Genomic DNA, 25,122 nt, shown 5'->3' on the forward strand with positions numbered 1-25,122 from the left:
CTGTTCGCCATGTTCATCTGACTTGCTCTAATTCAATATGCTGCAGCAAAGCCCAGCAGAGCTAAAGGTTAAAACCTTGTTGCCATTTTCATAGGAGGAGACTGACCTAATACGGGACAGAGGCACACTCTCTGCTTAAATGTCTGCTTCCTGTTGAGCTCATTTTGCTTTATTTGCAGTGGAAACAGAAATAACTGCTGCGGCTACTAAAAAGACATAGGGCAGTTTTATTTTTATAGAACTTAAAGCGATAAAAGGAGATCAGATCTTTAATATTTTAAAACTCTATATTTGTTATTACTTTTATTTTTAGTGCTTATTTCATTTTTTATAAATTTTAATACAAAAGTAGCTAACTGCACTATGGGGGTCATACAAATCTGCACTCAACTCTAAAAAGCCCCTATTTATTGAACTTCAGTACATGATACATGATAGCTTAAAATGTGTGGCTTGTTGAGGAGAGATGGACTATTACTTTGCTAAGCAATCCCTTTTTCAGCTTTCAAACTGAGGTTTTCAGTTCGTTCCTATGCTCTTGGTTATTGGCATTGGTAATTGCGCCAGGCTGAACAGCTCTTAACTGTATTTTCTTGATTTGACTGATTCTCTTGAGCTATTTTGAAAAATCAATGAAAATCTACTGTGAAAATGATTTCTTATGGGAGTTATCAAAGCTTTATCTGTTAATTCTCTCACATTTTGTTCCATGAGCAACAGCCTCTTAAAGGTGCACAAATTGGATATCAAGATTTTAACAGTCCTTCAAAAGAAGCAGAGCTGAAAGCGGACTGCAGATCTTTGGAGGAATATTCTGGGTTCATTACTGGGATTAGTATTTGTGTTAAAGTAAATTTGGGTTAAAATAGAGCAATTACAATAAAAAGGAATGGTGCCAATCCATAAATGTTAAAATACTCAACAGTATAGTCACAGGAAATATAGACAATATACCAAGATCTTAGCATGAAAATCACTCACTACTCTTTGTGAAAAGTTATATCCAATTATAAAAATACTATAGTCCATTATCCAAAATAAAGAAAAAGACCATTCCATGTCGTCCTCTCACATCAGATTCTACTGACATATTTGTTTATAACTGTTTTCACTGTTAACAGTGTTTGATCTGTGTGTATTCCTATATCCTAGCAATACTTTTTCACCGGAGAAAGCAACATTGCTCAATCTTTACACAACATTACTCAGCTCAGTCTTATTTATGGATTTTTTTTTCAAAATTTTAGTTTTTCACTTCACAAGACATTTATTGATCAAATGGAGTCTTGTGCATTACTTGTGGATTACTGTGATGTTTTCTTCAGCTGTTTGGACTCTCATTCTGACGGCACCCATTCACTGCAGAGGATCCATTTACAGGCTACATTTCTCCAAATCTGTTCTGATAAACAAACAAACACATCTACATCTTGGATGGCCTGAGAATAAGTACATTCTCAGCCAATTAAAATTTTTTGGTGAACTATGTCTTTAAGGCAAGCACACTATAACACAGAATCTTGTCATCATTTAATCTTTCAAGTCTGCAACATAAGCAAAATGTCATTTGTACCGTCCTTCTTCAGCAATGCTGACTTCTTGTTTTTCCAGTAAATGAGTGTTACATCTCCATGGAACCTTTGATCTTTTACACTTAACACTTGCAGGCTCTGCATGCAGAGCATGTGTTGGCTGCAGTTGCAGAGAGAGCTCAGCTGTGAGAAAGGGTGTTGCATTAAAAAGCTCAGCTCCTCTGTATTTGGCAGGCAGACCTCACAACATACTGAAAGGTGCTTAAGCATTTTAAGTGTCCCCAGCATGCCAATATTTCACTCGAGCAGAATAACTGTCTTAATACTTAATATCCAGCCATATATTGAACATGTTTCCAGTGTTTAAACATCTATTTTGCTATGATTTTAGACTCTGGAGAGGGAGAGAGGTTAAGAGCCCAACAAAATGGTGGAAGACAAAAACCATTCAGGCACTTCTTTACATACAACATTAAACCCAATCAGGGTGTTAAGATGCTTTGTAGTTTCACACACAAAGATAAAAAATAGTACTTAAAGAACCAGAGAATAAGAGCAAATGTGAGCCCAGAAAAACATCAAGATGAAAATGGCTGTCTGCACTTTTGCTGTTGACTTGGGTGAATGGGTCATGTCTGATCTTGTTTTATTAGAGAGGAATAGGTACAACTAATGTCCACATCACATAAGGCAGCAAGAGAGAGGGAAAAAAAGGTCTTTCTGTTCATAAGATAGTGATGGAATAGAGCCACTGGGCTGTTGGTATTTTGTAGGCTTTCCTATTTTGTTGAGGCATCTAAATGTACAAGGTGGATGGTCACTGTCTTCACTTCCATTGGTAGTCGCCACATCAAGTTTGTTCATGTTCATGAGGTTCAGCTTTCTCTCAACTTTGTTGTATCATTAACTGTTTCTGTCACTTGTATTGCTATAAACCATCAGAAATATGTCATTGTGTGAGTTGCAAACAGCATGACTGGAATGAGATTTTTTATTGTTTTTAAAACAAGTTCTGTTCAGCAAGTATGCATTTATTTGATCAAGAATACAATATGTTTAAATATTTCAAAATGAAACTAGCCTAATTCATGTGATGGCAAAGCTGAATTCTAGATGATATTTCCTTTTAATCTTGCATCTGTATAATGCATATAATGTTCATAAGCACAGCACTGCTTTCATACAATGGCAACCAAGGAAATATTCAAACAAATGAATCAGACCTCTCATTCCCCTCTTGTACCCCTTTCATTTCCTATCTTCCCTCTTGCTGTTCTATGGTTCTTTGTCAAAAAAGTCAAAAATAGCTGTATAAAAAGAAATGATGTAATTCTCTTTTCAATGAAACCCTGATGTAACAGAGGTCGCAGCATGAGCCTCTGTTTGTCTTTGTCTCTCTCTAAACTGTATATCTTTGATTCTCAGTAAGTTTTTGTTTTTGTCACCATCCAGCCTGGATGGGATGGTACATGATCACTTGTCATGTCCTCCAGGGCTCTAATAATTATTTTCTTTCCTTTACAAGTATGTCTCTACTGCTATTATATATGATGAAATCTCTTAGACATTATTAAAAAGTTCAGCGTGGGGTATTCTTATTTTTTTCTTCAAGTGATGTAAAATTTTAAGCAGTGGGCTAATGACAACCTCTTCAAACTTACAACAAAACCTAAACTTAATGGATTAGATAATGATTTTTCATGCACATCCAATCTAAACAAATCTAAAGTAATTGTCATTTGGAATTTAACTGAAAATGCAATTTTTTAATTTCAGTTCAATTACTGAATTTGAATTAAGGTAACAACAGAATAGAGAATTATCAAAACTTTTAAATAGGTTCATAAAAAAAACAATTAACGAAATACAATGAGATGTGTGACGAGTGGGGCGGGGCCGAGGGACGTGGGAGCGAGGCCGGTGGAGTGATTGGAGATGAGCTACACCTGTTCGACCCGCCGGTCTCGAGGCCCACGGAGGAGATGGAAGGATATAAAACTGGAGCGACGACAGTGAAGGACGAGAGAGGACCAGGCCTGGGCTTTATTTTATGTTTTGGTTTCATTTTGTGCGCATCAGTGGTCCGCGAGGGGCTGATGCGCTGTTTTGTGTTTATTTTGTAATTAAAATGTTATTTGATTGTCCGCCGGTTCCCGCCTCCTTCTTGCCGATGACTAGGAAGTTTTAAATCATTACAGTGGTGCCGAAGCCCGGGAGAAGGAGGGACGCACTGCTGAAGATCCCTCGCCGCTGTGGTGAATCCGCGGTGCCATCGAGCAGGCGAGGGAGTGTGCCACCATGGACGCTCGAGGCGGTGGACTGGAGCGAGTTGCCGGGGACGGGCGAGCTCACTGCCTGCCGCCCGCGATGTGGAGGGACGGCTGCCGTCCGTGAGAGAGCAGAGGAGTCGGCGCCGTTCGCCAGGGGGCCGGAGCCTGCTGCCTCCGTGAAGGTATCCGGAGGAGCAGGGAACGGGGGACTCCTGCCGGCTGCCCAAAACCGGAGGAGCCGTCGCCGTCCACCGTAGAGCGCAGTCTCAGGAGTACCCCCCGGCCTGCGAGGGGCGATGGGGGTATGTGACGAGTGGGGCGGGGCCGAGGGACGTGGGAGCGAGGCCGGTGGAGTGATTGGAGATGAGCTACACCTGTTCGACCCAGCGGTCTCGAGGCCCACGGAGGAGATGAAAGGATATAAAACTGGAGCGACGACAGTGAAGGACGAGAGAGGACCAGGCCTGGGTTTTTAGTTGTGTTTTGGTTTTTATTTGAGCGCACCAGTCGTCCGTGAGGGGCTGGTGCGCTGTTTTGTGTTTATTTTGTATTATTAAAATGTTGTTTGATTGTGCGCCGGTTCCCGCTTCCTTCTTGCCGATGACTAGGATGTTTTAAATCATTACAAGATGTATATACACTATCATTCAAAATTCAGTACGATTTTTTAAAAAGAAGTTAATACTTTTATTAGCAAACACAGGTTCAGTTGTTCAAAAGTAACAGTAAAGACATTTATGTTATAAAATGTGTGATGGTTTTCACTAACATAAAAATGTGTCCATCTATTATTGTTTGGACAAAATGCTGCATATTCACTGTGAAACTGAAATATTTCAAATTACAAAACTATTTAAAAACAAATAAAAGACTTGCTAAAGCTTGCCTTTGCTCTTTCCATTTTAAATTAGAGGAAACCACTGCATTTTTATTACAATCCAACAGTGATTTCTTCCAATATATAAAACCATGATCCACACTCAAAAAAAATAATATTTTTTTTTTTTAGTTTTATTTTACATTAAAATGCAAAAAAGATGACTATTTTGTTGAGTGGGGATCAAGGTTTTATAAACTAAGTGATCTAATAGATTGATAGATCTAATATAAAATATAATATTAAGTGACAAAAAAGTGTGAACAGCTTTGTTGAATCATTTGTTTCAAGCAATATTTCAATGAATCATACAAGCCATTAAAGGGATAGTTCACCCAAAAACATCTCGTTTACGTATGTAAACCTCGTTCCCTGAAGGAGGGAACGGAGATGTCGTGTCGGTGATCGACGAATTGGGATCTCGCTTAAAGAGACCAATATGCTTTGAGTGTAAACTAAAACCAATGCACATTGGCATGCAATTATTGCATACAGCTGCCGCTAATCACAGCGTGAGCATAAAAAGGCAGCAGGTGCAACATATACCAGGTATTCGCTGAGGAGCCAAGCTGATGACCCGATGGCTCCGCGGTGTTACAGTAGCTGTGGCGACAGGATATGACATCTCCGTTCCCTCCTTCAGGGAACGAGGGTTACATGCGTAACTGAGACTTTTCCTTTAAGTCGGTCACTCTCAACGTCACGTCAGTGACTGACGAATTGGAATCCCTACCAAAGTGCCTGTCAAATATCTGTCAGTGAGGCACCATGAGCCAGCGCCCAGGAGGATGAAACACTTCTAGTAGAGTGAGCTCGCAACCTGAGCGGCGGGACACTCCCTGTGCCTGATAAGCCTGGGCGATGGCATCCACAATCCAGTGGGCCATAGTCTGCTTAGACAGCCTTCCCCTTCTGCCGGCCTCCGTAAAAGACAAAGAGCTGGTCTGAGGTCCTAAAGCTTTGTGTCTGGTCTACGTAGCATCTCAAGGCTTGGACGGGACAGAGCAAAGCTAGGGCTGGGTCTGCCTCCTACAGGGACAGTGCCTGCAGGCTCACCACCTGACCACTGAAGGAAGTTGTGGGAACCTTGCGCACATAGCCAGGCCGGGGCCTCAGGATTACCTGGAAGTCAGCCAGCCCAAACTTTAGGCAAGAATCGTCAACCGAAAACGCGTGCAGGTCCCCAACACTTTTGATGGAGGACAGTGCAAGCAGGAGCATAGTTTTCAATGAAAGAAAATTTTACTCAACTGACCAGCCTGGGAGGATTTAACCTTCTCGTCCCCATAAGGAACCTGATGACCAGGTCATGCTTACCTACTGACTTCCCTTCCACGGGGTCATGGTTAGCAGCAATCGCAGCAACATAGACTTTAAGGTTGGAGGGAGACAGCCTTCGGTCCAAACCTTGCTGAAAAAAGGAAAGCACGACCCTGATCGGGCATCTCCAGGGGTCTTCTCGACAAGGAGAACACCACTCGACAAACAGGTTCAGCCAAGAGCTTACTGGGCCAAAGAGGCTGTTCTGTGACACAGGGGCATCAAGGAACTGAACTTTGTTGGTGTCCTTCATATTGACCAGACACAGCCAGAGAAGGCGCTTCGGAGCTCTTTCAGAACTTCTGGATTGTCACCACCCTCTTGCAGGTCCTTCAGTGCCTTGGCCTGATGAACCTGCAGTAACACCGTAGCATGTAAGGTGGAGGCAGCTTCTCCAGAGAGATCAGTGCAGTGATCGACATCTGGTCTTCGGGAGGAGTACTGAAGGATACTACTGGAATGCTTTTTGAAGAAGGCCCAGTGCATTCCTTTGGCAGCTCAACTGATTGCGAAGTGTTAGAGGAGCGATAGTCACCTGAAGGTTGTTTCCTTGAGGGGTTTGCCACCACTGTAACCCTCAAACCACCCGTGCTACTGCTGGAAATAGCCGTTGTTGGCAGCTGTACTGCGTTTGAGCTCCGTCACTATATTCTTTTCATTTACTATTTTTAACTTAAAAATCAATTTTATACATCATCGTTTCCGTTTATATAACGTGTGAATATATCCTCTATTGTATTCTACAACAAAAACAATCAGAGCGCCTCGCTATCACTAGTTTCATTTTGATCTCCCGGGTCCGCTATTAGCTTTTAGCCCGTTAGCATCAGCAAGCGTGGTTGCTGCTAACTGCGCTTACATTGCTAATACTGTATTCACACACATTACCACTGCTGTACTCACTGTTACTTGCTTTAATGGCGGATGAATGTCTCCACTCTGTGCAGCTCGAGCTCGAGGCTGTGGGGAAGCAGATTCGCGACCTGGAGGTAAGGCAGGCCCAGCTGAGAGAGCGGAGAGCCGCGCTGGAATCATCCCGGGCTGACGCTCACAAGTCCGGGGTAAGTATACAGCGTGCTGCTAACAGTCCCACCACGTCTACTCCGTGTGTTTCTCTGCACAGACCCGGTGCACCCAGGACGCGATCTTCCCAGATGTCCTTCACTGCGACCCCGGGACACCTGGGTGCATCCACAGCGGAGGACGCGAGCCGGGTCCCGGGCGACGACTTCTCCCCCTCCTGCCTTCGAGATCTCCATCCGGAACCACTTCGCTCCCCTCCGCGAGACAGGACGCGACGCTGTGATCATCGGAGACTCCATCGTCCGACACGTAAGTGCTACGTTAGCCGAAGGTAAAGTGCACACTTATTGTTTGCCTGGTGCTCGTGTTCTCGATGTTTCTGTGCAGATACCCGCTGGATTACACCCCAGCAGAATCGGAGCGGAGCTGCTCTCTGACAACATCTCCAGGACACTTCGCTCCATGTGACTAGTAAGACAATTCTCAAATAACTATTATGATGAGTTTTGTTCCACCCGCTTAAATGATAAAAGTACTTGCGCTGTAAAAACTATTAAGACTGTGTCTGGACTGGACTATTGCAATGCACTTCTAGGTGGTTGTCCTGCTTCGTCAATAAACAAGCTACAGGTAGTCCAAAATGCAGCAGCTAGAGTCCTTACGAGGTCAAGAAAATATGATCATATTACCCCAATTTTACAGTCTCTGCACTGGCTACCTATTAAGTTCCGTATCAGTTACAAATTATCATTACTTACCTATAAGGCCCTAAATGGTTTAGCTCCTGCGTACCTAACTAGCCTTCTACCACGCTACAACCCATCACGCACCCTAAGGTCACAAAAGTAGTTGGTAGTTCCTAGGATAGCAAAGTCCACTAAAGGAGGTAGAGCTTTCTCACATTTGGCTCCCAAACTCTGGAATAGCCTTCCTGATAATGTTCGGGGTTCAGACACACTCTCTCTGTTTAAATCTAGATTAAAAACACATCTCTTTCGCCAAGCATACAAATAATGTATCTTTTAAATTGTGAGTGTAGTTGCATCTGATCAAATGTGCATTTTTATTCATTAGCTTGGGTTGAACTAATTTTACTTTGTTGGATCAGCAGCTATGCTAATGATGTCTCTATTTTGTTTCTATGTTTTGCCACGGTAACTAGGATTTACACAAGCTCCAGTCTGGATCCAGAACACCTGAGAAGAGATGATGCTGACCCTCAGAGGACCCCAGATGATCCTAACCTTGAATCAACAAACAGAACTAAAAATTATTGCTACATGTGTGACTGCATCATATAATAACTATTAATTAATAATATTGATAGTTCATCATCTAGCTGACTACGTCTTGTATTATTATTATTATTTTTTATTTTTTATAAAATCCTGTCAAACGTGCACAAATTACTAGTATGGAAGTAAAATAATGACTTATGTCTTTGAAACAAAAAAGCATGCTGAATAGCACTATCTGAAAAAATAATGCATTGAATTAACAGTTCTTGCATTTTAATGCCTTGTATTTCCAGGGCTTGCATTGTTAGGTCCTGAAATGTAGTATAGTTGTTCGTTTAAGCTGTGAATATTTCAATTAAAAATATTTCACACACTTTTTCATAATAAAAAAATCAATAATTCATATTCACGTTCCAGAATTCACTTCCAAAATATTAAATCGGTTAAAAAATACGATGTATAATATTCAACAGGCAAATTTCGGTCCATTTTATTTCACTTTCCAAATTCGCTTCCACAAATTCAGTGGTTAAAATTCGGCAGATAATTCGCCCTTTCACATCCGGGAGCTGCAGGAATAGCAGTAGAGCACAGAGGCATGATCTCTATCTACTGTCAGTCGCTCACCAGCAGGTGGTGCAAGCGGCTGTTAAATAAGGCCAAAGCAACAGGTGGATTAAGTAATACAGTTACAAAAACTGATCTGCAGAAATTAAGCAAGCGCTAAGTAGAAGTTTTGATTATCGGGGCATTTGGAAAAGCTGATTGTGCGTATGTTTATTTCAACCTCTTTTCTGTTACCAAGTAAGCAGCATTCGAAGGAGATTATTATGGTGTTTTACCCAACGCTGAATTACAGAACTAACATTACATCTAAGGAAGACATATATTGCTTTCGGTTGTTTAGTTTGCCTAACTTTGTGTCATGGCTTGTGAGTCGCTGTGCTGTAGGCTAATACTGGGGATCCCCTCACGTCACATTCCAGGATTCCCCAATGACGAGTAATGCTTCTCAGTCAAATAATACTGTGATATAAGACCTCAGATCTCAGAATACATTTTATTGATGATTATGCAAACTATATAGACAGTTAAGCAGATGTAAAATATGAACGAACGCTCAAGGTTTCACGAGGTTTCCCTCAGAAATCTGTTAAAGAAAAGAAAACACGTGGCTCAGCGCACTAACAGTGACAGCGATTTAAAGACAATCTTACTGATGATGCAAACTATATACAGACAGATGTGGATATGAACGCAAGTTACGGAACAAGAAAAAGTGCATGTTATATATATAAAATAATTTAATTTATTTAAAAAATAATTAATGAATGAATAAGGGGCAATTCACATATCGCGCCTAATAACGCGTGGAAAAGGCTATGTGCGCCGCTTTCTCCTTTTTTCCAAAGTGCTCGGGCAGAAGCGCTCCTGAGGCTAAGCAACAATGACGCGTTCTCCCATGAAGACGCGGAAATTTCAGCAAAGGATAAATGGATTTGCAGCACAAAAAAATCGCTTTCAGTAGCTCTGCTACTAAATTTATTTCAAAATGGCAATCCATTCAAAGGAGATTATAATGGTGTTTTACCCAACACTGAATTACAGAACTAACATTACATCTAAGGAAGACACATATTGCTTTCGGTTGTTTAGTTTGCCTAACTTTGTGTCATGGCTTGCGAGTCGCTGTGCTGTAATACTGGGGATCCCCTCACGTCACACTCCAGGATTCCCAATGACGAGTAACGCTTCTCAGTCAATTAATACTGTGATATAAGACCTCAGATCTCAGAATAGATTTTATTGAGGATTATGCAAACTATATACAGGCAAGCAAATGGGATCAAAAAGAATCCAATGCGCTGCATTTTCTTTATAATTGATTTCCATTACCACTGGTCTATAAAGTCGACAGTCACACAAAGATATCAAGACCATGATTAGTTTTAACAATATGCAACCAATTTATATTAACATAAAAAAATGAGTTAAAAACAATCTAGGTATATTCTGAAAATGTAAACTGAAGAAATTATTGACGTGATACCGCACCCAAGGGACCGTCTGACAATTCCACTGACTGGGTTAAAAGGTCCGATGTGTTTTAATTAAAATTCTAAATAACACAGTCAAATTCTTAATCTTGTATTTCTCATAGTGATTTTCTACAGGTGAGATTTTGCCAATACCTCCCTTCATATATTTACAGTATACAATTATTTACATATTTAAGATCCCTGGAAAGGGTTTTCATGTTCCAACAGTTGTAGTACATTGCTAGATACAAGACTGACTAACTAGGGATGGGCGTTTTCCACAAATATCACATTCGACTATTTGAGCTCACAAAAAAAAGAATATTCGTTTATTTAAATTAAGTTTAATGAGTCAGACATTTTTCAGCAACATTTGTTTTCGTCATTTTGAACAAGCTTACACACAATAAGCTTGAACATTACACATCGTGTTTTTTAGCTGAAAACCTTTAACAATGCGTGCAAACAAATAAAAGTACAGATTAAAAGCAAAAAAATAATAATAAGTGAACAAAGAAAAAACGTAAAGCAGCCTGCAGCAATTAGGCTATTGTACACTTAACTTTTAAACTGTCAGCAAATCTTTTTTTCTTTTTTTCTATTCTTTCAAATGTTCTTGTTAAGAAATACGGGCATGTAAACATGATTGGGGGAAAGTCGGCTCCTTAGTCTGTTAACAATAAGGACGGCCGCGGAGAAAACGTGCTCTGACGGCACAGACGTTGACGGGACTCACAAATAACGCTGTGCTAAGCGAATAAGTTTTGTGAAACGCTTCGTGTTTTCGTTTACCACTGAATGGGATCCTCATCTGGTGGAATACATGGCTCCAGCAAGAACTGTACCCACTCGTCTCGGCTGGACTCTCTGTAATCATCGCTGAAGTACTGGCTCAGCCTTTTCCAGCCTTTTCCTACGAGTTGTTATTGCATCCTCTTTATCGTTGGTGACGGCGGCTGCATCCGCACCACTTGCATCAAGGAAAATGTTCTGATAATGTTCAAATAAAGTTTTTTTTCTTACTTCTCTCATGTTTTCATCGAGAAACCTGAGATGTTTGTGCCGAGGGTCTAGGGCAGACGCGAGAAGAGGAGTTTCCACTGTATTCTCCAAGTTAGCGGTGTTTATTCGTTGCATGAGAGATGCTGCAACAATGTTCTTGAATTCGGTCACTTTCTGTGATTCTCCACGGCATATTTGAAGTACTGTAGAAGACCGCAGTTCTTAGGGGGCGTTCACTTATCGCGTCTTTTGCATGCTCAAGTTCGTTATTTCCAATGTAGGCGCGCGGTATGCGCGCTCATAATGGAAGCGACGCGGTCGCGATGCGCACGCGGTGCGACGCGGTCCCGTTTTTTCCAGGCGCGTCCGAACAGCATCGAGTTAAAAACATCTCAACTTTCAGAATGCCGCAAGCGCACCGCGGGTCATGTGACAAGAACTAAACATTCAGCTTCATCCTTTCCCGTAACAACGTTGAAAGCTCAGCCAAGATGAAGGAACTGCTGAACATAGCTGCTTACTTGGTAACAGCAAAGAGGTTGAAATAAACATACGCACAATCAGCTTTTCCACATGCCCCAATAATCAAAACTTCTACTTAGCGCTTGCTTAATTTCTGCAGATCAGTTTTTGTAACTGTATTACTTAATCCACCTGTTGCTTTGGCCTTATTTAACAGCCTCTTGCACCACCTGTTGGTGAGCGACTGACAGTAGATAGAGATCATGCCTCTGTGCTCTACTGCTATTCCTGCAGCTCCCGGATGTGAAAGGGCGAATTATCTGCCGAATTTTAACCACTGAATTTGTGGAAGCGAATTTGGAAAGTGAAATAAAACGGACCGAAATTTGCCTGTTGAATATTATACATCGTATTTTTAACCGATTTAATATTTTGGAAGTGAATTCTGGTACGTGAATATGAATTATTGATTTTTTAATTATGAAAAGGTGTGTGAAATATTTTTAATTGAAATATTCACATCTTAAATTAACAACTATATAAAATTTCAGGACCTAACAATGCAAGCCCTGGAAATTCAAGGCATTAAAATGCAAGAACTGTTAATTCAATGCATTATTTTTCAGTTAGTGCTATTCAGCATGCTTTTTTGTTTCAAAGACATAAGTCATTATTTTGCTTCCGTATACTAGCTACTACTAAATATTGTAGAAACATAATTTTCTGTAAAGTTGCTTTGTAACGATTTGTATTGTAAAAAGCGCTATACAAATAAACTTGAATTGAATTGAATTGAATTGAAAATAGCCCTCGCCTGGCAGTGTGTTGAACTCGTCACACACGAAGCAGTTTGATTAGAGCAGAAAGATGTTGTCGCTCGCTACAAAGTGAAAAGCTGGTAAGCGTTGCACCTGTTGCCTTTTCATGCTCACGCTGTGATCAACAGCAGCTAGATGTAATAATCGCATACCAATGTGCATTAGGTCATTTCGTTTTCACTTGAAGTAGCTAGGTCTCTCTAAGCGAGATCCCAATTCGTCTGTCACCAATGTCACATCGAGAGTGACCGACTAAAAGGGAATGAACATTATCCTATAATTTATTCACCCTCAAGCCATCCTAGGTGTACTGTATATGACTTTCTTCTTTTAGACGAATACAATTGAAGCTATATTAAAAATAAAACTGTCCTGGCTCTTCCAAGCTTTATAATGGAAGTGAATGGGTGGTAATATTCGATAATCCAATAGAAGTCCATCCATCATAAAAGTGCTACTCACAGCTCAGGAGGGTTAATAAAGGCCTCTTGAAGTCCAAAAATTATTGATATTTAAAACTTCATAAAAGCTAATTTTTTTGTAATCTCTAGCTTCCGCTAAATGCTTTAAAATGTAAAAAAAAATATATATATATATATATATATATATATATATATATATATACATATATATATACTGTACATATAAATGTATGAATATGAATTTGATATAATAGAAAGGCTGAAATGTTTTGACGCATAATTGAGCCTTTTCTTGTCCAGTCTTTTTACTTTCTGTTGATCTTGAGCTGTATGTGATGTTATGAAGAGACCAGCATTATTTGACCCTGCACAGTGTGGATAAAGCAGCTGCTCTCTCTGGCACACAGGAATAGATGTTCACGCCTCATGGTGTCTTGTTTCTGACAAAACTTCAGATGTGAGAGTTAAAAATAGGCCTGCTAATGATGTCTTCTTTGTAAAGATGAAATCATACCATGTAATTTAGTGGCAACCAGGCCTACATGCACCACCTGGTATTTAGAACCTGAACTTGATTTTACACATTAATATCACCATTTTTATCATCATACCTCACACACAGTGACGATAAACCTTTTGAGGTTTCTCCCGCACCTATACAGATTGGGTCAGTAAGATTTTTTTTAATGTTTCTGAAAACAAGTCTCTCATGCACAGCAAGTCTGGTGTGTTTCATAAAAATACAGTAAAAACAGAAATACTGTAAAATATTGTTCCATTTTTTTGCTCAATTATTAATATTAAATATTATTAATTAGTTATTTAATTATTTATTAATTATTACTATTAATTATTTACATGAAACAGTCAAAACTCTTGATAAAGAAATGTTTCTGAACACCAATTCAGCATATTATAACATCAGCAAGGGTCAAACTATTATTATTACATATAATATGATTTAATGCAATAATAAAGTTGAGGGCTATTCCTTTTTTATTCAGTGTTTACCAGTATTAGTATTTTTTGCTGTGTTCATTTTGCACCCTGCCTACCGATATCAATGCAAAACAGACATTTCAGATACATTGTTCATCAGCATACTGTATTCTGAATAAGTCCTGTGTGTGAAAGCAAAACATTTCCCAGAATGCTTTGTGCCTTTGGTTTACTCCAGGTTGGGGAACAAAACCTATCTCAAGGGGCGTTTTGAATCACAAACCTCTTAAGATGTAACAATGAGACGGACAGCAGTAAATGATGTTGGTATCCATCACAAAGACGATTTAGAATTCATATCGGTCTCTTCATGCTACACCTGGCGGGGGTAAAAATAAAGAGGTTAGCAACATTTCAAATTGTTTTCTGGCTTGACATCTGGCCAGTAATGTGTATCTATCTATATTCTTACCTGCAACCTACAGATATGATATAATTTTGACAGAGGTGTCCCTAATGGCAGCATTTAGATAAAACATGATCTGTAGACAGCTAAAAAAAACTGGCCCTCATTATTATTGAGCAGCAAATTAAATGTATTGTAAGTATTGACAGATGCATTAAATTGCCTTTAAGGACAGCCAATGTGAGAAAGCATTTCTGCTGTCTGAAGCGATATGTAGTCCCCTGACGAAGACAATTAGTTAATGAGGTTCATCAGGGCCTTCATAAGATGACACTCAGTGTGAGAGTAATGAAATAATGTCTGTGACTGAAAACACATCATATTGTATATCGGGGCAACAAATTATGATCCTGACAAAAAATGTACTGTGGCAGTATTTCTAAAGCATTACTTATACCATATAATCCAAATCAGCAAAAAAAAAAAAAAGTTTATTATTTCTAAACTATTATAATATTTATTAATATTCAGCTTTAAATTATCAGTTTTCATTTTCAATTTTGATTTAAACTTTAGTATTTATTAATGTATAGTTATCATTAAATTTATTTATAATTTACAATTTATCTATATTTCCGTTTTAATTTTATTAGTGTTACTTAAACCTAGCCAAGGCAAAAAATTTATAATATTTTTTTTCATAATACTTAAATGTAATATTTTCAGCTTTATTTCAGTTGACTTCTATTATTTTTGATACTTTTAGTTTTAGAGTACATTTTCAGTTTACAATTAAGTTCTTAAAAAAAGAAAAGGTTTTCCTTTGTATTTTTTTTTTGTTTTCATTTTATTTGGATAGAATGTTGTCAAATCAATCTACATAGATCAGCTAAAAATGCTGTATGCCAGGCCATAGTTTGCCAATGTCACTTTGTAAAGAAACACTATATGCACACATAAACATAGACTGAATACATGATATGCAATATGACATTTTTTTTTTCAAAAGTTTGTGTTTTCAGGCCCCCAAAATGCATAAAAGATTTTCCTTTTTTAGTTGAAAATTGAGCTATGTAAACACCCACTTAGTTAGCTTAGCTATGCTAACCTAATGGCATCAGATTAGCCAACCTTACAAAATCCAGAATGTTTCTCAAAACTTTTGTAATCAATCAATCAGTAATCATAATAACTATATCTATCACATGATGTGCAATATAAAACCTAAAACACCTGAGATGACCAAATAACAAATAACAACAACAAAAACCTCAGTGTGTCATAGCATGGGTGGTCTATCTTTGCAGTTCAATTTGTTTCATAATACAATGCTAGTTAAAGGTTGTGCAAAACTCCTCCTCTCAAACACAAACCCTATTAATTATCTCTGCAGGTATTTTGAGTAAGTACTTCTGAGTATACTTCTGAGCTAAATTGTACAACCTGTTAGGATCCCCTAAAGCAAACTTGTCTCATGATGAAAACAACTTCGGATTAAACAGCTGCTGAAAGGCTCAGGTAAACATCATTAAAAAGATTATAAGGTTGATAGATAAAAGATCTAAAATGGAAAATACATTTTTCACTTTCTTAGAAGTGTTTTGAAAAAAATGTGCAGTACATAAGGGTGTAAGGGTACTGTTTACTGACTGACATATCGGCTCTGATGCAGAAGAAAACAGAGGTTGAATCTAGTGCCAAAGCAGCAGGCTAACTCATAAAACCTTTAATGAAGGCACTTACTATCTTCACGAGTGTCGAGATAAAAGTTTCCAGCTGAAATTTTTATAATGTCTGTAGGGTGTTTAAGCTATGTCAAGTTTTGCTTATTGCACGTCTGAGTCTTTCAGGAAAGAGGATATTGGTTCTGCAGGAAGCATAATAATGTACAATGTTCATGTAGTGTTTACTTGAGATTTTGAATACCATCTTGAGACATGTACTACTAATGACTTCCAAAAGCATGAAAAATTTTTCATCAAATAATTCTCACACCATCTTTTCTTTTTGTTTTACAGAAAAAATAATGCACAAGCTTTGACAGAAAAATTAACTTTTACGCATTTTTTTAGCAGACACCTTTATCCAAAGCGTCTTACAGTGCATTTAGGCTATAATTTATTTTTAACCTAACTTGTGTTCCCTGGGAATCAAACCCACAACCTTTTTGCACTGCTAACGCAATGCTCTACCACTGAGCCACAGGACCTTGTATGATTTTATAAAATTATAAGCTTCTACCATCAGTTCTGCTAATAAATCTTACAAAAATGTAACACATTTGCTTCCTTTGTAAGGGCCTAACTGTAACCTCGGGGTGTTAAAGAAAAATTAATTGCACATTTTTTTTTGTGGTTATCAACATCATGCCAAAAATGGCACTGATTGAGTTCTATCGACTATCTTTAAGCCAGTCTCCAAGCTGTTCCAGCAAAGTAGAATTGACAACATAAAGATTTACCTCTTCAATAAAAGATAAAAGGTTTACATATAAACATTAAGACAGTAAGTGTGTGAGTCATTTCTAAGAAGCATTCAGTGGTAATCGCATTATTATCCTTCACATCGGTTCCAAACAGCCTCTTCTGACCCTTTAACTTCATTCAGCCTAGAAGCCTGAGAGCTCTTCCTGGTTCCCCTGCACACTAAATGAAGATGATTCGAGAAGATGATGAGAACGCTTTGCGGAACGTTTCTCTCTTTCTCTGTGTGTGTATGTGTGTGTGTGTGTGTGAGGTGAACTAACAGCCCTCCTGAACATCACAGTCATGAAACACTCTGACAAAAGGATCTCAATCCTCCACTTTGATCTTCAAAATAACACAGTCAGAATGAAATTGAAGCAGACCAACGATGCAAAGCAAGCAAATTGATTTCTTTGATATCTACATGAGTGGTGTGGCTGGAGAGCTGATTCCAGAATGAAAGAAAAAACACGCATTGATCTATTATGGATTTTCATAGGAACATTTTTTTAGAGTCTGGGTTTTACAGCATGTCTGAAGACATGGCATTTGTAACCTGTGAATTTTCATCAAAAGTTTTTTTTTTTCAGACTTAGATTCTTGGCAAATCTGAGTTTATGACAATGCTTTTAAGTTCATAGAACATTAAGTTCATAGAATTAATAACTTGACTCTATTAAAATATGTTCAATGACATCACATATATTTTACCTAATTTACTATTCTGGTCAGTTACTTTTTTATGTTAATTTTTAATTGTAACTTGTTTCAAAGGATTCCATCACTGTACTCAAGCCTGAACTTTAAATTCTAAAAGGAATTAAAATTCTGTCTATACCATTGCGTAATCATGTAACTTAATTACTTTTGATCTTTTTTGCAGTAGGATATAAAAATAATGATTGAAATTGTACATTTATTTACCTATTAAATTAAAGGTTTTTAAATATAAATGTACAGTATACAAACATATTTATAATATTATTACAATAAGAATAATTTAGACATATTTGTTTTTAGAACTCTGCATAAAAATATTTATAATATTAATATAATATATGCATATCGTTGGGTGGTAGGTGCACTGCTATAGCCCTGGATTACAATGACCTGTAGGAGTAAATGCCCACTTTACTCATCTGAACAAATCAGACTTCAGTATACAGAGTAAACAGGAGTTTAACCCAAAGCATTCAACACAACGCTTGTTCCCTTATCTCTTTTGACAGCACTGATGTGTATATATACACATGTTTGAGATCAGGCTGTTAGAACATTGCCAGACATAATATTGCCTCCCTGTAGCTGTGGCTGCACATTACGTGCTTTTTTTTAACAGTACATTTGGACTGATGGTGCACCTGGCTGTGATGGTGAAAATGAAGAAAGTAAATGGAAAGATTTAGATGACTGTGGACAGGAAATGTACTTATCGCTTCAGGACACCTAGCCAAAACAATCAGCAGCACCGAGGGGGAAAGTAGAGGAGCAGGTGTCTCTGACAACACAGAAAGCAGCTCCAGTCAACTCTGAGACACACACACACACTGAGGACACAAAATGTAATCTGTGGACACACAGTCGTGCAGACAAGCCATAAAGTGCATGGACAAGATGCACATTCAGTCAAAAACAGGTTGCCACTTTAGTTGTCATTAAGAGGGAACATCTGGCACTGAACTCAAGCCTTACTGAAAGAAAAGGGGAAAAAACTCCACACACAGCAGGTTTAACTGCCTTCTGCAAAAGGCTGTAAAAAAAAATTACATTTAATAGCATGACACTCATAAAGACCATCCTCTAATGGTTGACCATGGCTTCCCATCTTCCCATTTCATCATATTAATATGATTATATGTGTACCATGACCAGAAGAGGACATAATACATAATTCAGGACTATCGCATCTGAATTTTATATGTATATTTAAAGGATTATTCCAGTTTCAGTTCACAGATTCAACAGCATTAATATACAGTATGAAAGCCTGTTTCAACCAAGGATATAATCCGAGATTATATCTCACAATTTGAATTTTTTTCCCACAGAATTCTAAATTTACATCTCGCAATTCTGACTTTATTCTGATCTTACGTTTCACAATTCATTTCATTTCTGCCCCTAAAAATATAATTATTTATAATTAATTAAAAGTCCAAATAAGATTTTTCTTAAAAATAAATGTAAATTAAAAAAGAAAGAAAGCAAATGGGGCCAATTTTTTGAGAATTTACATGCATGAAAGTCACAGAAAGGTTACCAAGTGCAATTTTTCACACTAAATTCATGTTAGCATGCATATTATTTATATCTTAACAGCAGTGAGTTTAACATTTACAGATTTGCCCTATTTGCCAGTTTTTGGTAATCAACATTGTCACAAGTGTTGTTTGATTGAACCTAACTTGTATTGAACCTGAAATATTCCTCTCTCTCAAAGAGACATCAATTTTGATGTAGAGATGGGCGGATCAATCTTGAAATACCAGACAGAGTGTCCTGCGGATCGATCCTCACATAGCAACTATTTCTCTTTGTGCTCATCTTGACATTCAGAAACTCAGCAGTCAACAACAAACACAGAATGCATTCATACAGAAAACCACTGATGGCTACAGGTCAACATAAAAAAAAGAAGAACTGAGTCGAGTTATTTCACTCCATTAAATATCAGTGTCACAATCTGTGATAGCGAGGAACAATGGAGACAAGGAATAAGCACAGGGTACATCCGACACTGGGAACAGGAGGAAACACATGAACATAACAAGCAGACCTGACAGAGAACGACTGCACAGACTAGGACATAAATACTAGGGCAAATGGATAATTACTGGCACACACCTGGACCATAACACAATCAACGGGAGACAGAAACTGGGTCACGGAGCACATGGGAAACAAAAGCACAACAAAATCAATCCAGGGGCATGACAATCGGTGAAGCTAAATATGAGATAGGCTTTTGTGCTGTTTGATAATGGTTCACATCAGACTTTTGCCTTTGGTTTTTAGCTTATTCTGGTAAATCACCGGCCAACTAGACAGGAAGAAATCATCTGATGATGTGAAAAAATGTATAGAAAAATACATACACTACAGCAGTGGTTTTCAACCTGTGGTCCGCGGCCCGTGGTATTGCAGGTGGGCCGCAAATTATTTTCTGTTAATTTCCAGTTCATTCTAGGGCTGTGCGATTAAAAGAAATCGTCATAAAATCACGATTTGAGCGTGCGCGATTTATAAATCGCTTTATAGCACGATTTTCCACGGCCCTGACCTCCCGTAGTATGCTATCCGATCCAATTAGAATGCATTGCGCCTAGCGCGAGAACAGACTGGGCATATGCCTATTTCCAGGTTCACACACTGTCTGTGATGCGCCTTTTTTCCAAGCCCATGTAAACGGATCAGAGCGTTCACACTGCACGCGGTAAAAGGCGTAGAAATAAAAACGTGCGAAAATAATTAATATCTAACACATGAGCAAAGAGAGAATTGTGAGTGCACAGGACGCAGTTTAAGTGAGAAGAGACACGTTTTAAGTGCACACTCTCTCCGCGCAGAGCAGCGTGTATCTGAGCAAGCACGTCTGGTTTTGTGACAGAGCAAAGGAAATCTTCGTGCGAACAGAGAGATTCGCACTCGTGCATTATTTTAATGTGCTTTCACGTTATTTTTATGCGCTTTCGCTGCTGACCGCATACACCTACTGTATATACACTGCAAACACCTGAGGCACCGCTACAATTAATGAGCTCTATGAACAATACATGGCAAAAAATAAAAAAAAGTCCCTGTAGGCCTACATGGGATTTTTTTTTTTTTTTGCCATAAGTCTATACATTTTGTTACATCTTTACTATAGTGATAATTTTGACTTATGTCTGTTCTAGAGACGTTACAACTTTTTGATAAAGCTCTAATTGGTTTTCTTTTGGAAATATGTTTCAAATTAATCCAGAATGCATTTATGACTGGCACAAGACTAAGGTTGTTAAATAATCAGGTTTCTTTGTTTTGTTTTTTATTTAAAGACAATGTGGTTGCTATTTTACAGCATGTGAGCCTGACACCCTAATTACAGATCTTTGGCGTTTACTGATATCTGCCAATACACAGCAGGTTTGTTTACTTTTCTTTTTCATGCAATAAGGTAAGCACTGCATCATTTTTCTGTGCAACCTTCAGCTGTGAATATGTCAAACTGATGAATAAATAACATTTTGCATTCAGCATTCGTACAAAACTAAGCTTCCATACTACCGTTAAACCAACCAGCTTTTTTGATTCTCCGGCAAGGAATAGTGTGTGCTAGAGCAATAATTAGCACACTTTCAAGTCGAGCATGTGTGAAGTGAAGGGAAAGAAAAATGCTGTCATCCAAAATCTGTGCAACCAAATGGCTTCGGTGAAGTAGGTGATAAAGAGCTAGAAAGAGGTTAATGGAGAAATGTCACAACCTTTCCATGGATCAAAAAAACTACTTCACAAACTTACTGACTGCTCTGAACTTTGGCAGCAAAGATGTTTAATGGCTTTGTGACTGAAGCTGATGCCTTTTTGCCCTGGATACTCAACTGCTCCCGCTCTCATCACTCAGAGTAGGTGCTTTTTGTGTGAGTCTCAAGTAGAAACTCACACATCAGTAACAGCTGAAGACACGGTCACTCAGACCCTGACTAGGTCCTGCATGAGGGCGTCTGGATTAGACTCAGACTGTGAAATGGAATTTTATAGCTCAGAGAGAAGGGAAAAATGTCATTTCCTGAGAGAGAAATATCATTCTTCTTTCAAAACAAAAAGAAAAACATTTATAAATGTAAAAAAAAATTATAAATAAGTCCAATATCCCACTGTAAAAAAAATATTTGTTGGTATAATTTAATAAAGTAACCTGGTTGCCTTACAATTTTGAGTTCATTGAAACTCTCAGTTATAATAAAGATTTCTAGTCATTTTGTTGTGTCAACTAATGTTTTGTTCTAAGACTTAAAGATAATTTTTTAACTTAATGTTGTTCTGTCAGCATAACTTTGGATTAAATATTGTATGAATTTATTAAAGAAATCGAGAGGATGAAGTAAACTTTAAGTAAAATTTACACTTAAATGAAGTGTAAATTAATAACTGCTTGAATGAAAAAATTAAAAAACAAAGCAAAAAATCGAATAATTTTGTCTGTAAATGCTGAAAAGTCCAAGATAGTCTAACGCAGTACACAACCCCACAACGTGTTATAACACTAGATCATAAAGATTTATTCTTCTATTACCAGGACCATTTCATTGCAGAGTGCTCACTTTGGTCACCCACAATCAGTCATGTCCATGATGAATTCCTGCTCAGAACCTTTGTGTTTTAATAAAAACAAAGGGACTCAATATTATGTGCCTTACAATCTTAAAGATTACAGATTCAAATATGTGGAGCTTATGAAGCAAATACAAAGTCCTTATTGCTGGGCTGTTTATATAAGAAATAAACTATTATTTCTGTATAATGCAATATACTTATTCACACAGCATTTGCACAATATATGGTGTCACAGCTGCCACTATTTCTTATTATTTTGCTTTATCAATGTACAGTATTATCAAAATTTATGGAATTTTTTATGTTTTTTTTTTAGTCCAATTACTGGCACCTAAAGTTAATGAGTTTGCTTCCCAGGAAAAACATGCAATAATAAAAACTAGCTTAAAAATGCTTTGCATAAAAGCATCTGCCAAATAAACTGTCACAGGAATAAGTATGTGGGATTTGCTTAGTCCAAAGAACTGTCTGCTTAAACAATCACACCAACAATTGTACATTTTCAATAGTTTATCGAGCATACTTTTTCCTGCAAATTTAACTGAATATGAAAGATATGAAGATGAAAGAAGCTTAGACAGAGAGAAAGGTCTGTCAGACAGATGCTGTCGTAGCTCCTGCTAAGAGAACCAAAGCCCCAACAGATTGCATCACAGACCTTGATATTATATATATATATATATAGTCCGGCAGTAAACTTTAATATTTCAAAGAAAATAAAAGTAATTATGAATTTTTATATGAAACTGTTCCTAAGTCATCTTAGGTGGGTCAATAAAAATATTTTAGTATAAATGTAAACTACATTTTTATTTAATTGTAAGTAAAATGTATTTGAATGTCTGAAAACATTACATTCAACTCTCATTAAATTCATGTAAAGTATATTATCTTTCTAACTGTGCTAAAGACTACTACTTTTTCACAAGGGCAATATGTAAATGGTAATTGTTGTTTTTAGTCCCACGAGAGTACCTTTCGGTTATGAATATAATTTAATCTACTTGTTTCTTGCTATTCCTATTCAGTGACACCTCTAATAAGGGGCTAGATGACCCTCAGTGGTCCACAGGGTTTAGCAGTTAGTACATTCATTACTAGCACCAAAAAAAAAAAATGTCAATCATTGCAGTCTGGTCATTAACGTGCAGGAATTTATTTATTTATTCTGTGGCCAATCATTAATGTGGAAGAATACCTTTTATATGTTTCCAAATGGTGTTTGCACCCCACAATGTCCATTGGTCGTCCTCCTGTGGTGAGATATCGACCGCCATTTAAAAATCCCCTGGTGTCAGTCAATGGCTTCCCCAGCAAATCCATTTAGAAGTGACTTATGGGACCTCACATTTACTCGTATTTGTCAGGAGCGGGGAGAGAGAGATTATTTTATTTTATAAATGTTGTGTGTGTACATATAAGACAACATATTTTGGAAAATTGTCAAACAATAAATCAAATGAATTACTATAGTACTATGCTGTATTATTGTAAGAAGTCCATTATTAACCGAAACTCCATCTTTAAAATATTTAAGCTATTTAAAAAAAAAAAGATTTGTCCAATATATAAATTTTCCTATCATAGGCAGATGCAAAATCTTCTGTATTATATTGATGTATAGCTTCATTGCAATTAAACATCTGATTGAACCAATTCACTTTAATGAGCTGTATTTCACAAAGACATTCTAGGGAAGTGTGTTTCATCATCTAAACTCTTCAGGTTGTTCGGCTGTGTGCTTAATAATGTGTCATGAAAACAGTGATGCCAGAAATAGCTTGTTACTGAAAAAGCTAAACAGGTGTTGTACCGCTGCTTAACATGTGGTTAACTTGTATAATATAATTTAGTTGCTGGGTTGTTCTATGTGTTTGCTATCTATATGCCATCTGGTCTTTTGTGCATGTGTTCACGTTACCCTCTCCTGCCTGTTTGCCTTTTGCCCATTACTGTCTTAATCCAATAACTTGTTACCTCACACTGCCAGTTGGAGGCAGTTCCTTCGATCTAACTACATTTTGATGTTTGGTATTCCAGCGCTCGTCAGCTGCCATGTTCACATCTCCCCATGAAAGCGGCCTCCCTCACACCTGCTCCTTTCTCCCCCTCAACCATGGCTGATTGCTCATGGAGCTCCCAACCCCTGCAGATAATCATCTAATCAGGCAGCTACGGTGGACTGTGATTGCTTTTCCAATCAGTTAGCCCTCCGTCACCCTGATTCACTCACTGTTCTGAAGGTTCCCAGTGCAGCTGCCATCAGCACCACTAATTAAAACAGGAAGACCATGACTGAGTATGAGGAGTGATGATAAGATGGCTGGAAAGTCTCATGATGTTGGCACACTGTTCATATTACATCTTAAATGGATTGCATTGTTTGTATTTTTATTTAATTATAATTGTATTAAACATTCATTGAGCAATGCCATGATAGCTCTCTCTTGTTCTAATTTTCTTTTTCTGGTCTTAATAAAAATCATTATTAATAAAGCTGCAGATGCAACACAGACATTTTAAATGGTAAATGGTTAAAATGTTAAATGATTTTTAAAATCAGTACTACAGTAGTGTAGTGTAGTGCTTGAACCACAGTTCACACTGATTTTTTATATATAGTTAACATTTTTAATTAAGCAATATTATGTGCAACTCCATGCATACGAACGATTGCATCTGTAATATTGTTTTTAAACAACAGTACATAAACAAGACAATTAGTGGCTTACCCTTTAGATACAGAGGGCCATATTTTTAACGATCAACGCATAGTTTAAAGCAGGGGTGTCAAACTCAATTCCTAGAGGGCCAGAGCCCTGCAGACTGTTGTTCCAACCCTGCTCCAACACACATATCATGTTGTTTTCAAATAAGCCTGAAGTACTTGATTAGCTGGATCGGATGTGTTTAATTAGGGTTGGAGCTAAAGTTGAGTTTGACTGCCCTGGTCTAAAGCGCACTGCGCAAGTACACTTAGGCTATGTCCGAAT

The 25,122-nt window shown here is 37.9% G+C and overlaps 1 long non-coding RNA gene across 1 annotated transcript; it reads right to left on the reverse strand.

The window, feature by feature from the left end:
* Positions 1-1,115: 1,115 nt before the first annotated feature.
* On the reverse strand, positions 1,116-24,379 carry LOC132098391 (uncharacterized). Its single transcript, XR_009422902.1, has 4 exons — positions 24,107-24,379; positions 14,226-14,321; positions 1,574-1,670; positions 1,116-1,402 (listed from the first exon to the last, which is right to left on the reverse strand). It is a non-coding gene; the product is annotated as an uncharacterized LOC132098391 (long non-coding RNA).
* Positions 24,380-25,122: the final 743 nt, after the last annotated feature.

Source organism: Carassius carassius, chromosome 22, assembly GCF_963082965.1.
Source record: "Carassius carassius chromosome 22, fCarCar2.1, whole genome shotgun sequence".
NCBI classification, from domain to species: Eukaryota; Metazoa; Chordata; class Actinopteri; order Cypriniformes; family Cyprinidae; genus Carassius; species Carassius carassius.